Source organism: Notolabrus celidotus, chromosome 9 (genome assembly GCF_009762535.1).
Source record: "Notolabrus celidotus isolate fNotCel1 chromosome 9, fNotCel1.pri, whole genome shotgun sequence".
In the NCBI taxonomy this organism is placed as follows: Eukaryota; Metazoa; Chordata; class Actinopteri; order Labriformes; family Labridae; genus Notolabrus; species Notolabrus celidotus.
This window is the reverse complement of record NC_048280.1, coordinates 8451218-8461852: the sequence shown is the minus strand read 5'-3', so window position 1 is coordinate 8461852 and position 10635 is coordinate 8451218.

Here is a 10635-nt window from a genome sequence, read left to right as displayed (position 1 = left end):
GGTAAAAGTCATGTCAAGTAACACAAAAGTAGTGAAGAACACATCTCTACCCAGATGATATTCCTTAAAGTAAATTGTGACCTTTAAGCAGAGGTGTCAAAAGTATTCATTACTCCAGTAGAAGTATAGATACAGGGGTTTAAAAAGACTTCGGTAAATGTTGAAGTATAAACTCAAGCTTTTTACTCAAGTGAAAGTGTAAAAGTACTGGTTTCAAAACTACTTAAAGTATAAAAGTAAAAGTAATGTAAAGGGGGGAAAATGCCATTAAGGACAAAAGCTTAGGCTGCGCCACAGGGGCCTATAGTGTACTGCCCCACCTCCATTAAAAAAAACATTTTTCTAAAGGCCTTAATGACTATGATGTTATATTAATATGTTAATGTTGAAATATTTAGGTTGCACCTGTTTCAGATGCATGTATGCCCATTGAAAATGAAAGCATTTTCATACAATGCAAATACATTAAAGAACTATATATGTGTACTACTGAGCATCAGCGTGTTTCATGGAGTGGAAGATATGATGACTAGTTGCCTATAAGTATTTTTGGTGCAAAAAAGTCAAACTTCACAGGTTTGTTGCCTTTATTTGAATTATCTACAGTATCTCACAAAAGTGAGTAAACCCCAAATTTCTGCAAATATTTAATTATATCTTTTCATGGGACAACTCTGAAGAAATTACACTTTGATACAATGTAAAGTAGTCAGTGTGCAGCTTGTATAACAGTGTAAATTTACTGTCCCCTCAAAGTAACTCAACACACAGCCATTAATGTCTAAACAAACCGGCAACAAAAGTGAGTACACCCCTAAGTGAAAATGTTCAAATTGGGCCCGAAGTGTCAATACTTTGTGTGGCCACCATTATTTTCCAGCACTGCCTTAACCCTCTTGGGCATGGAGTTCACCAGAGCTTCACAGGTTGCCACTGGAATCCTCTTCCACTCCTCCATGACGACATCATAGAGCAGGTGGATCCCCTCCACCTTCCATTTGAGGATGCCCAACAGATGCTCTATAGGGTTTAGGTCTGGAGACATGCTTGCAGGGTTCCCACGCGTCCTGGAAAACCTGGAAAACCTGGAAAACAGTTGACCAGTTTTCCAGTACTGGAAAACACCTGGAAAATGGGAGAAAAAGTCAAATGTCCTGGAAAATCACATATAGTCCTGGAAAATTATTCCAACATGACTGCGTGCGACCTGACCCGATTAACAAAACACATCCCCATTCATTGAAAGTTGAGTGCACACTGTGCTGGAAAAGACAGCGACACTGCGCAACTTTTTTCACATCTTTTCTCCTTCACTTCATAATCATGCATTCACAGAAAACGGGGGTATATTGTTTATGTTTTATGGTACATGAACCTTGTAGAGTGCTCTTTTGATTCAAAGAGTCTTATATTTAAGTTATAGTGTGACCAGTGGAGTCGGGCAGAGAGCTCGGGGCTCTGTGCCTCACGACTTTCTCTGCAGGCTGAGAGCTCAATTACCGTACTCTAGTTAGGTTATTCTCAAAGTGGGGTCCTGGGACCCCTGGGGGTCCGCAAACCATATCGTGGGGGTCCATGAAATAATTTGAATACATTTCTAATAAATTATAAAATTGTGCTGTGTCATTACAAAACAGCATATACACCATTGTTATGATACCATTTGGTGGCTCGAAGGGATATGTGAGTCTTGAGACTGTTAATTTTCTGAAAGTGTTTAAGATCAATTACTTGAAAAGTATAAATGCTGTCATGTTGAGTGCACAAGGAATGAAATGACCCTCTGTTTTAAAGTATACAAGTGGTATTTACTTGATTCAAATTGAAGTGTTATCTGTTTATCACTATGGTACAGGTCTGAAGTATTTACATTTTTTAGATTTGATTTGATTTGATTTGATTTGATTTGATGACTTTATTTCGAACATGTAAAAGTAAAAATACAATAATAAATAAAAAAAAGCAGAAAAGAAGAATAAGTTATACAAACATTGATACGTTTTGCAATACAAATAGTTCCAAGGGCAACTAAGAGTGCAAATGGTAGTAAGCATGTGCTTTAGTGATGGGAAGTTCGGCGCTTTTCAGAGAGCCGGCTCTTTTGACTCGGCTCCCAAAGAAGAGCCGGCTCTTTCGACTCCCGAACGGCTCTTAACTTAGGCTCTTGTGTAGCCATATGTTTTACCTTAACTTTGCAAAAAAATAATGGTTTGTGTTGAAAACCCTTTTATGTACAGTTTTTATGAGAAGCCTTATAATTGCCCAATTTTGTGCATTTATTCTGTTACAAAACCATTCTCACCCTGATCCTAAGGTTAGGGTTAGGGTTGTGATTAGGGTAAGGGTTGTGATTAGGGTTAGGGTTGTGATTAGGGTTAGGGTTGTGATAAGAGTTAGGGTTATGATTAGGGTTAGGGTTGTGATTAGGGTTAGGGTTATGATTAGGGATATGATAAGGGTTAGGATTAGGGTTATTGTTATGATTAGGGTTAGGGTTATGATTAGGGTTAGGGTTAGGGTAAGGGTTGTGATTAGGGTTAGGGTTGTGATTAGGGTTAGGGTTAGGGTTGTGATTAGGGTTAGGGTTGTGATTAGGGTAAGGGTTGTGATTAGGGTTAGGGTTGTGACAAGGGTTAGGGTTGTGATTAGGGTTAGGGTTGTGATTAGGGTTAGGGTTATGATTAGGGTTAGGGTTAGGATTAGGGTTAGGGTTATGATTAGGGTTAGGATTAGGGTCAGGGTTAGGGTTTTGATTAGGGTTAGGGTTAGGATTAGGGTTAGGATTAGGATTAGGGTTAGGATTAGGGTTAGGGTTATGATTAGGGTTAGGATTAGGGTTAGGGTTAGGTTTAGGGTTATGATTAGGGTTAGGATTAGGGTTAGGGTTATGATTAGGGTTATGATTAGGGTTAGGGTTAGGGTTAGGATTAGGGTTAGGGTTAGGGTTAGGATTAGGGTAAGGGTTAGGGTTATGATTAGGGTTAGGGTTAGGATTAGGGTTAGGGTTAGGGTTATGATTAGGGTTAGGATTAGGGTTAGGGTTATGATTAGGGTTAGGGTTAGGATTAGGGTTAGGGTTATGATTAGGGTTAGGATTAGGGTTAGGGTTATGCTTAGGGTTAGGGTTAGGGTTAGGATTAGGGTTAGGATTAGGGTTATGATTAGGGTTAGGGTTATGATTAGGGTTAGGGTTAGGGTAAGGGTTGTGATTAGGGTTAGGGTTGTGATTAGGGTTAGGGTTAGGGTTGTGATTAGGGTTAGGGTTGTGATTAGGGTAAGGGTTGTGATTAGGGTTAGGGTTGTGACAAGGGTTAGGGTTGTGATTAGGGTTAGGGTTGTGATTAGGGTTAGGGTTATGATTAGGGTTAGGGTTAGGATTAGGGTTAGGGTTGTGATTAGGGTTAGGGTTGTGATTAGGGTTAGGGTTGTGATAAGAGTTAGGGTTATGATTAGGGTTAGGGTTGTGATTAGGGTTAGGGTTATGATTAGGGATATGATAAGGGTTAGGATTAGGGTTATTGTTATGATTAGGGTTAGGGTTATGATTAGGGTTAGGGTTAGGGTAAGGGTTGTGATTAGGGTTAGGGTTGTGATTAGGGTTAGGGTTAGGGTTGTGATTAGGGTTAGGGTTGTGATTAGGGTAAGGGTTGTGATTAGGGTTAGGGTTGTGACAAGGGTTAGGGTTGTGATTAGGGTTAGGGTTGTGATTAGGGTTAGGGTTATGATTAGGGTTAGGGTTAGGATTAGGGTTAGGGTTATGATTAGGGTTAGGATTAGGGTCAGGGTTAGGGTTTTGATTAGGGTTAGGGTTAGGATTAGGGTTAGGATTAGGATTAGGGTTAGGATTAGGGTTAGGGTTATGATTAGGGTTAGGATTAGGGTTAGGGTTAGGTTTAGGGTTATGATTAGGGTTAGGATTAGGGTTAGGGTTATGATTAGGGTTATGATTAGGGTTAGGGTTAGGGTTAGGATTAGGGTTAGGGTTAGGGTTAGGATTAGGGTAAGGGTTAGGGTTATGATTAGGGTTAGGGTTAGGATTAGGGTTAGGGTTAGGGTTATGATTAGGGTTAGGATTAGGGTTAGGGTTATGATTAGGGTTAGGGTTAGGATTAGGGTTAGGGTTATGATTAGGGTTAGGATTAGGGTTAGGGTTATGCTTAGGGTTAGGGTTAGGGTTAGGATTAGGGTTAGGATTAGGGTTATGATTAGGGTTAGGATTAGGGTTAGGGTTAGGGTTATGATTAGGGTTAGGATTAGGGTTAGGGTTAGGGTTATGATTAGGGTTAGGGTTATGATTCGGGTTAGGATTAGGGTTAGGATTAGGGTTAGGGTTATGATTAGGGTTAGGGTTAGGATTAGGGTTAGGGTTAGGATTAGGGTTAGGATTAGGGTTAGGGTTAGGGTTAGGGTTATGATTAGGGTTAGGGTTAGGGTTATGATTAGGGTTAGGGTTAGGATTAGGGTTAGGGTTAGGGTTAGGATAAGGGTTAGGGTTAGGGTTAGGATTAGGGTTAGGGTTAGGATTAGGGTTAGGGTTAGGATTAAGGTTAGGGTTATGATTAGGGTTAGGGTTAGGATTAGGGTTAGGGTTAGGATTAGGGTTATGATTAGGGTTAGGATTAGGGTTAGGGTTAGGGTTAGGATTAGGGTTAGGATTAGGGTTAGGGTTATGATTAGGGTTAGGATTAGGGTTAGGGTTATGATTAGGGTTAGGATTAGGGTTAGGGTTAGGGTAAGGGTTGTGATTAGGGTTAGGGTTGTGATTAGGGTTAGGGTTAGGGTTGTGATTAGGGTTAGGGTTGTGATTAGGGTAAGGGTTGTGATTAGGGTTAGGGTTGTGACAAGGGTTAGGGTTGTGATTAGGGTTAGGGTTGTGATTAGGGTTAGGGTTATGATTAGGGTTAGGATTAGGGTTAGGGTTATGATTAGGGTTAGGATTAGGGTCAGGGTTAGGGTTTTGATTAGGGTTAGGGTTAGGATTAGGGTTAGGATTAGGATTAGGGTTAGGATTAGGGTTAGGGTTATGATTAGGGTTAGGATTAGGGTTAGGGTTAGGTTTAGGGTTATGATTAGGGTTAGGATTAGGGTTAGGGTTATGATTAGGGTTATGATTAGGGTTAGGGTTAGGGTTAGGATTAGGGTTAGGGTTAGGGTTAGGATTAGGGTAAGGGTTAGGGTTATGATTAGGGTTAGGGTTAGGATTAGGGTTAGGGTTAGGGTTATGATTAGGGTTAGGATTAGGGTTAGGGTTATGATTAGGGTTAGGGTTAGGATTAGGGTTAGGGTTATGATTAGGGTTAGGATTAGGGTTAGGGTTATGCTTAGGGTTAGGGTTAGGGTTAGGATTAGGGTTAGGATTAGGGTTAGGATTAGGGTTAGGATTAGGGTTAGGGTTAGGGTTATGATTAGGGTTAGGATTAGGGTTAGGGTTAGGGTTATGATTAGGGTTAGGGTTATGATTCGGGTTAGGATTAGGGTTAGGATTAGGGTTAGGGTTATGATTAGGGTTAGGGTTAGGATTAGGGTTAGGGTTAGGATTAGGGTTAGGATTAGGGTTAGGGTTAGGGTTAGGGTTATGATTAGGGTTAGGGTTAGGGTTATGATTAGGGTTAGGGTTAGGATTAGGGTTAGGGTTAGGGTTAGGATAAGGGTTAGGGTTAGGGTTAGGATTAGGGTTAGGGTTAGGATTAGGGTTAGGGTTAGGATTAAGGTTAGGGTTATGATTAGGGTTAGGGTTAGGATTAGGGTTAGGGTTAGGATTAGGGTTATGATTAGGGTTAGGATTAGGGTTAGGGTTAGGGTTAGGATTAGGGTTAGGATTAGGGTTAGGGTTATGATTAGGGTTAGGATTAGGGTTAGGGTTAGGGTTATGATTAGGGTTAGGATTAGGGTTAGGGTTAGGGTTATGATTAGGGTTATGATTCGGGTTAGGATTAGGGTTAGGGTTAGGATTAGGGTTAGGGTTAGGGTTATGATTAGGGTTAGGATTAGGGTTAGGGTTAGGGTTATGATTAGGGTTAGGGTTAGGGTTAGGGTTATGATTAGGGTTAGGATTAGGGTTAGGGTTAGGGTTATGATTAGGGTTAGGATTAGGGTTAGGGTTAGGGTTATGATTAGGGTTAGGGTTATGATTCGGGTTAGGATTAGGGTTAGGGTTAGGATTAGGGTTAGGGTTAGGGTTATGATTAGGGTTAGGGTTAGGATTAGGGTTAGGGTTAGGGTTAGGATTAGGGTTAGGATTAGGGTTAGGGTTAGGGTTATGATTAGGGTTAGGGTTAGGGTTATGATTAGGGTTAGGGTTATGATTAGGGTTAGGGTTAGGGTTAGGGTTAGGGTAAGGTTAGGATAAGGGTTAGGGTTAGGGTTAGGATTAGGGTTAGGATTAGGGTTAGGGTTAGGATTAGGGTTAGGGTTATGATTAGGGTTAGGGTTAGGATTAGGGTTAGGATTAGGGTTAGGATTAGGGTAAGGGTTAGGGTTAGGATTAGGGTTAGGGTTAGGGTTAGGGTTATGATTAGGTTTAGGGTTAGGGTTATGATTAGGGTTAGGGTTAGGGTTATGATTAGGGTTAGGGTTAGGATTAGGGTTAGGATTAGGGTTAGGGTTAGGGTTAGGATTAGGGTTAGGGTTAGGATTAGGGTTAGGGTTAGGGTTAGGGTTAGGATTAGGGTTAGGGTTAGGGTTAGGATTAGGGTTAGGATTAGGGTTAGGGTTAGGGTTAGGGTAAGGGTTAGGATTAGGGTTAGGGTTAGGGTTAGGGTTAGGGTAAGGGTTAGGGTTATGGTTATGATTAGGGTTAGGATTAGGGTTAGGGTTAGGGTTATGATTAGGGTTAGGATTAGGGTTAGGGTTATGATTAGGGTTATGATTCGGGTTAGGATTAGGGTTAGGGTTAGGATTAGGGTTAGGGTTAGGGTTATGATTAGGGTTAGGATTAGGGTTAGGGTTAGGGTTATGATTAGGGTTAGGGTTAGGGTTAGGGTTATGATTAGGGTTAGGATTAGGGTTAGGGTTAGGGTTATGATTAGGGTTAGGATTAGGGTTAGGGTTAGGGTTATGATTAGGGTTAGGGTTATGATTCGGGTTAGGATTAGGGTTAGGGTTAGGATTAGGGTTAGGGTTAGGGTTATGATTAGGGTTAGGGTTAGGATTAGGGTTAGGGTTAGGGTTAGGATTAGGGTTAGGATTAGGGTTAGGGTTAGGGTTATGATTAGGGTTAGGGTTAGGGTTATGATTAGGGTTAGGGTTAGGATTAGGGTTAGGGTTAGGGTTAGGGTTAGGGTAAGATTAGGATAAGGGTTAGGGTTAGGGTTAGGATTAGGGTTAGGATTAGGGTTAGGGTTAGGATTAGGGTTAGGGTTATGATTAGGGTTAGGGTTAGGATTAGGGTTAGGATTAGGGTTAGGATTAGGGTAAGGGTAGGGTTAGGATTAGGGTTAGGGTTAGGGTTAGGGTTATGATTAGGTTTAGGGTTAGGGTTATGATTAGGGTTAGGGTTATGATTAGGGTTAGGGTTAGGATTAGGGTTAGGATTAGGGTTAGGGTTAGGGTTAGGATTAGGGTTAGGGTTAGGATTAGGGTTAGGGTTAGGGTTAGGGTTAGGATTAGGGTTAGGGTTAGGGTTAGGATTAGGGTTAGGATTAGGGTTAGGGTTAGGGTTAGGGTAAGGGTTAGGATTAGGGTTAGGGTTAGGGTTAGGGTTAGGGTAAGGGTTAGGGTTATGGTTAGAACCAGAACTAAATTTAAGCAAACAGAACCAGAACCAAACTCATGCAAACAGAACCAGTACCAAACTCAAGGAAACAGAACTGGAACCAAACCCAACCAGAACCCAACCAGAACCGTACCAGAACTTAACCAGAACCGAACCAAACCAGAACCATACCAGATCCGAACCAGAACCAAACCAGAACCGATCCCGAACTGAAACAGAAACATACCAGAACCGAACCAGAACCGAACCAGAACCAGAACCGAACCAGAACCGAACCAGAACTGAACCGAACCAGAACCGAACCAGAACCGTACCAGAACTGAACCAGAACCGAAGCAGAACCGAACCAGAACCGTACCAGAACCGAACCCGAAACGAAACCAGAACCATACCAGAACCGAACCAGAACCAAACCAGAACCGAACCAGAACCGAACCAGAACCGTACCAGAACTGAACCAGAACCAAACCAGAACCGAATCAGAACTGAACCAGAACCGAACTAGACCCGAACCAAAACAGAACCAGAACCGAACCAGAACCGAACCAGAACCGTACCAGAACCGAACCAGAACTGAACTTTAGCCAATAGCTATGTGTTCCCGACCGGGAGTCACGTCAGAACCAGAACCAGTTTCTGCAGCCAGTCTCAAGCAGATTCTCAATGTATTGCAGTTTATAACACTTCCGCATGGGCTTCATATTTTGAGACCGGAGGTTTCCGCTTGGTTTGAAGCCAAAATATCCCGTTCCAGAACGCAAACATCTTGTTCATTTTCTGCAGCCAGAGTCTGCACAGTAGGGAATTTGCGTGTTAACACAGTAACAAGCTCCGCCCTACAGCGTACCGTCATGAGTTCCTACGGAGTTTCTCTCTACGGCAGCTGTCAATCAAAGTAAATCTGGAAGTAAACCCTGTTTTTTAACCTCTATTAACTAACGAAAAGGAAACTTTTCATAAAAAAGGGGCCTTGAACACAAAACAGTCAAATAATAACTACATATCACCACAGCATAGGGATGTGAGAAACATTCGTACGACTAGGGGTGCAACAATACGTGTATCTGTATCGAACCGTTCGATACAGTGGTCACGGTTCGGTACGCCCTATGAACTGAACAATACGCAATTTTGTATTTATTTCATCAACTTCTGATGAGGCGCTCTGTGCTGAAAGTTCAGAGGAGCTGCGCTCGACTCCTCCAGGCTGCATTGTCGAGCGCAGGTCCACTGAACTGTGCGCTCCTCCCACATTCATTCAGTCTAAGCTGGTCACGTTTGCTTTAACTGTGCTTCATATGGAAATATATATTTCACCATATGACGGTCTGCTGGGTTCATATGTTCACGTATGTGTGTGAGCGCGCGCCCGCATGAGAGGGAAGCACGAGTGTCATCGTTCGTTGCAGAGCAGAGTTGTTCCGTGGTCCTGTAGCTGAGTGCAGCTTTGTTGATAATGATGCTAGACTGGGTGCGTATATACATTACTTGTGGTCTTATACTGCATGCTGTGTAAGACTTCAGCCTGATACTGGACAGTGTACCGGACAGTGTTTCCCTGCTGTTATATCGGGGGCGAACCTCCCCCCCTCCCCTCGGAAGTCAAAGCAAAAGTGATTTAAGGTTCCCCTCTCTCATAGATCAGGTCTACACCTGACACACACACACACACCTACACCTACACACACGCACACACACACACACACACACACACACACACACACATGCAATCCCCCCATGCACAGCAGAACGCACCCCTACGTACGACGTGTATTTATTTTTTTAAGTTTGAACACAGCCCCATTCAAATGAATGGGGGAGACAGAGTTTTTGACCTATACTGCAGACAGCCACCAGGGGGTGCAGCTCTTTGCGGAGGCCTCACTTCGAGCCAAGTAATATGACGAACATTTTTTTTTTACAGTCTATGGTACATACATAGAGCTTTATAAATTCACACAGTAGACTAGTTTTGAATTAGAATTAGCTTCAACATTATGGATCTAACAAAACTCTCTGCTGCACACAACTGTGATTATAAATATATAATTCCTAAGCAGCTAAATATCAGTGTACTCCTGTGACCTACATGTGTTTGTGCTTGTCTGTGTCTACTGCCAATCTAAATTACCTGATGATACAGTTAAAGTGACAGTGATAATGTCCACAGCTCTGAGGTGATTTGTAAGTATCATATTCAGGATATTGTCAACAATTTCTTTCTGTTTCTGTTTCTACTTCATTCCATTTCATTTCCACAACTTGTAGGAAGCACATTCTACCGCCAGATGGCGTAGACAGGCAATGTCACAAGGACGACAGTTTGATAATAATAAAAGGGTGTGCAAAAATGGTGAATCCACAACAAATTTAATATGTGGTTCAAGAATGACCCGCTTTGTAATTTGGCCAACTTGTCTTCAAAATATTTAAATAAAAGTTAAGTGTTCATAATAAGTTTTTGTAACTAAAATAACCATAACTGAACTGGTTTATAAATTTAAGTTCACAAAGTTGAAGAAAAATGTACAAAAAGTTTGGGTAGTGTTGGTTTAATATTGGCATTTATCGGTGGTGGACAGTAACAGAGTAAATTTACTTGAGTACTGTTCCAAAGTACATTTTTTGAGTATCTGTACTTTACTTGAGTCTATTATTTTTTGGGGGAACTTATTACTTTTACTCCACTACATTCAGAAGACAATTATTGTACTTTTTGCTCCACTACATTTCTATCAGTGCTTCAGTTACTCACTACTTTTGCTTTGAAGTCAGCTCATGAATTTCCTTCTCTTTTCTGAAATCTGATCCCTAAGACAGTAAAATGTGTTTGTGTAGTTCTGTTTGTCTCAGTGGTTTAGTCATACCTTTATATCATTTGTCTCCACGGTTGAACGTGGAGGAAACAGAGCAAACACTCA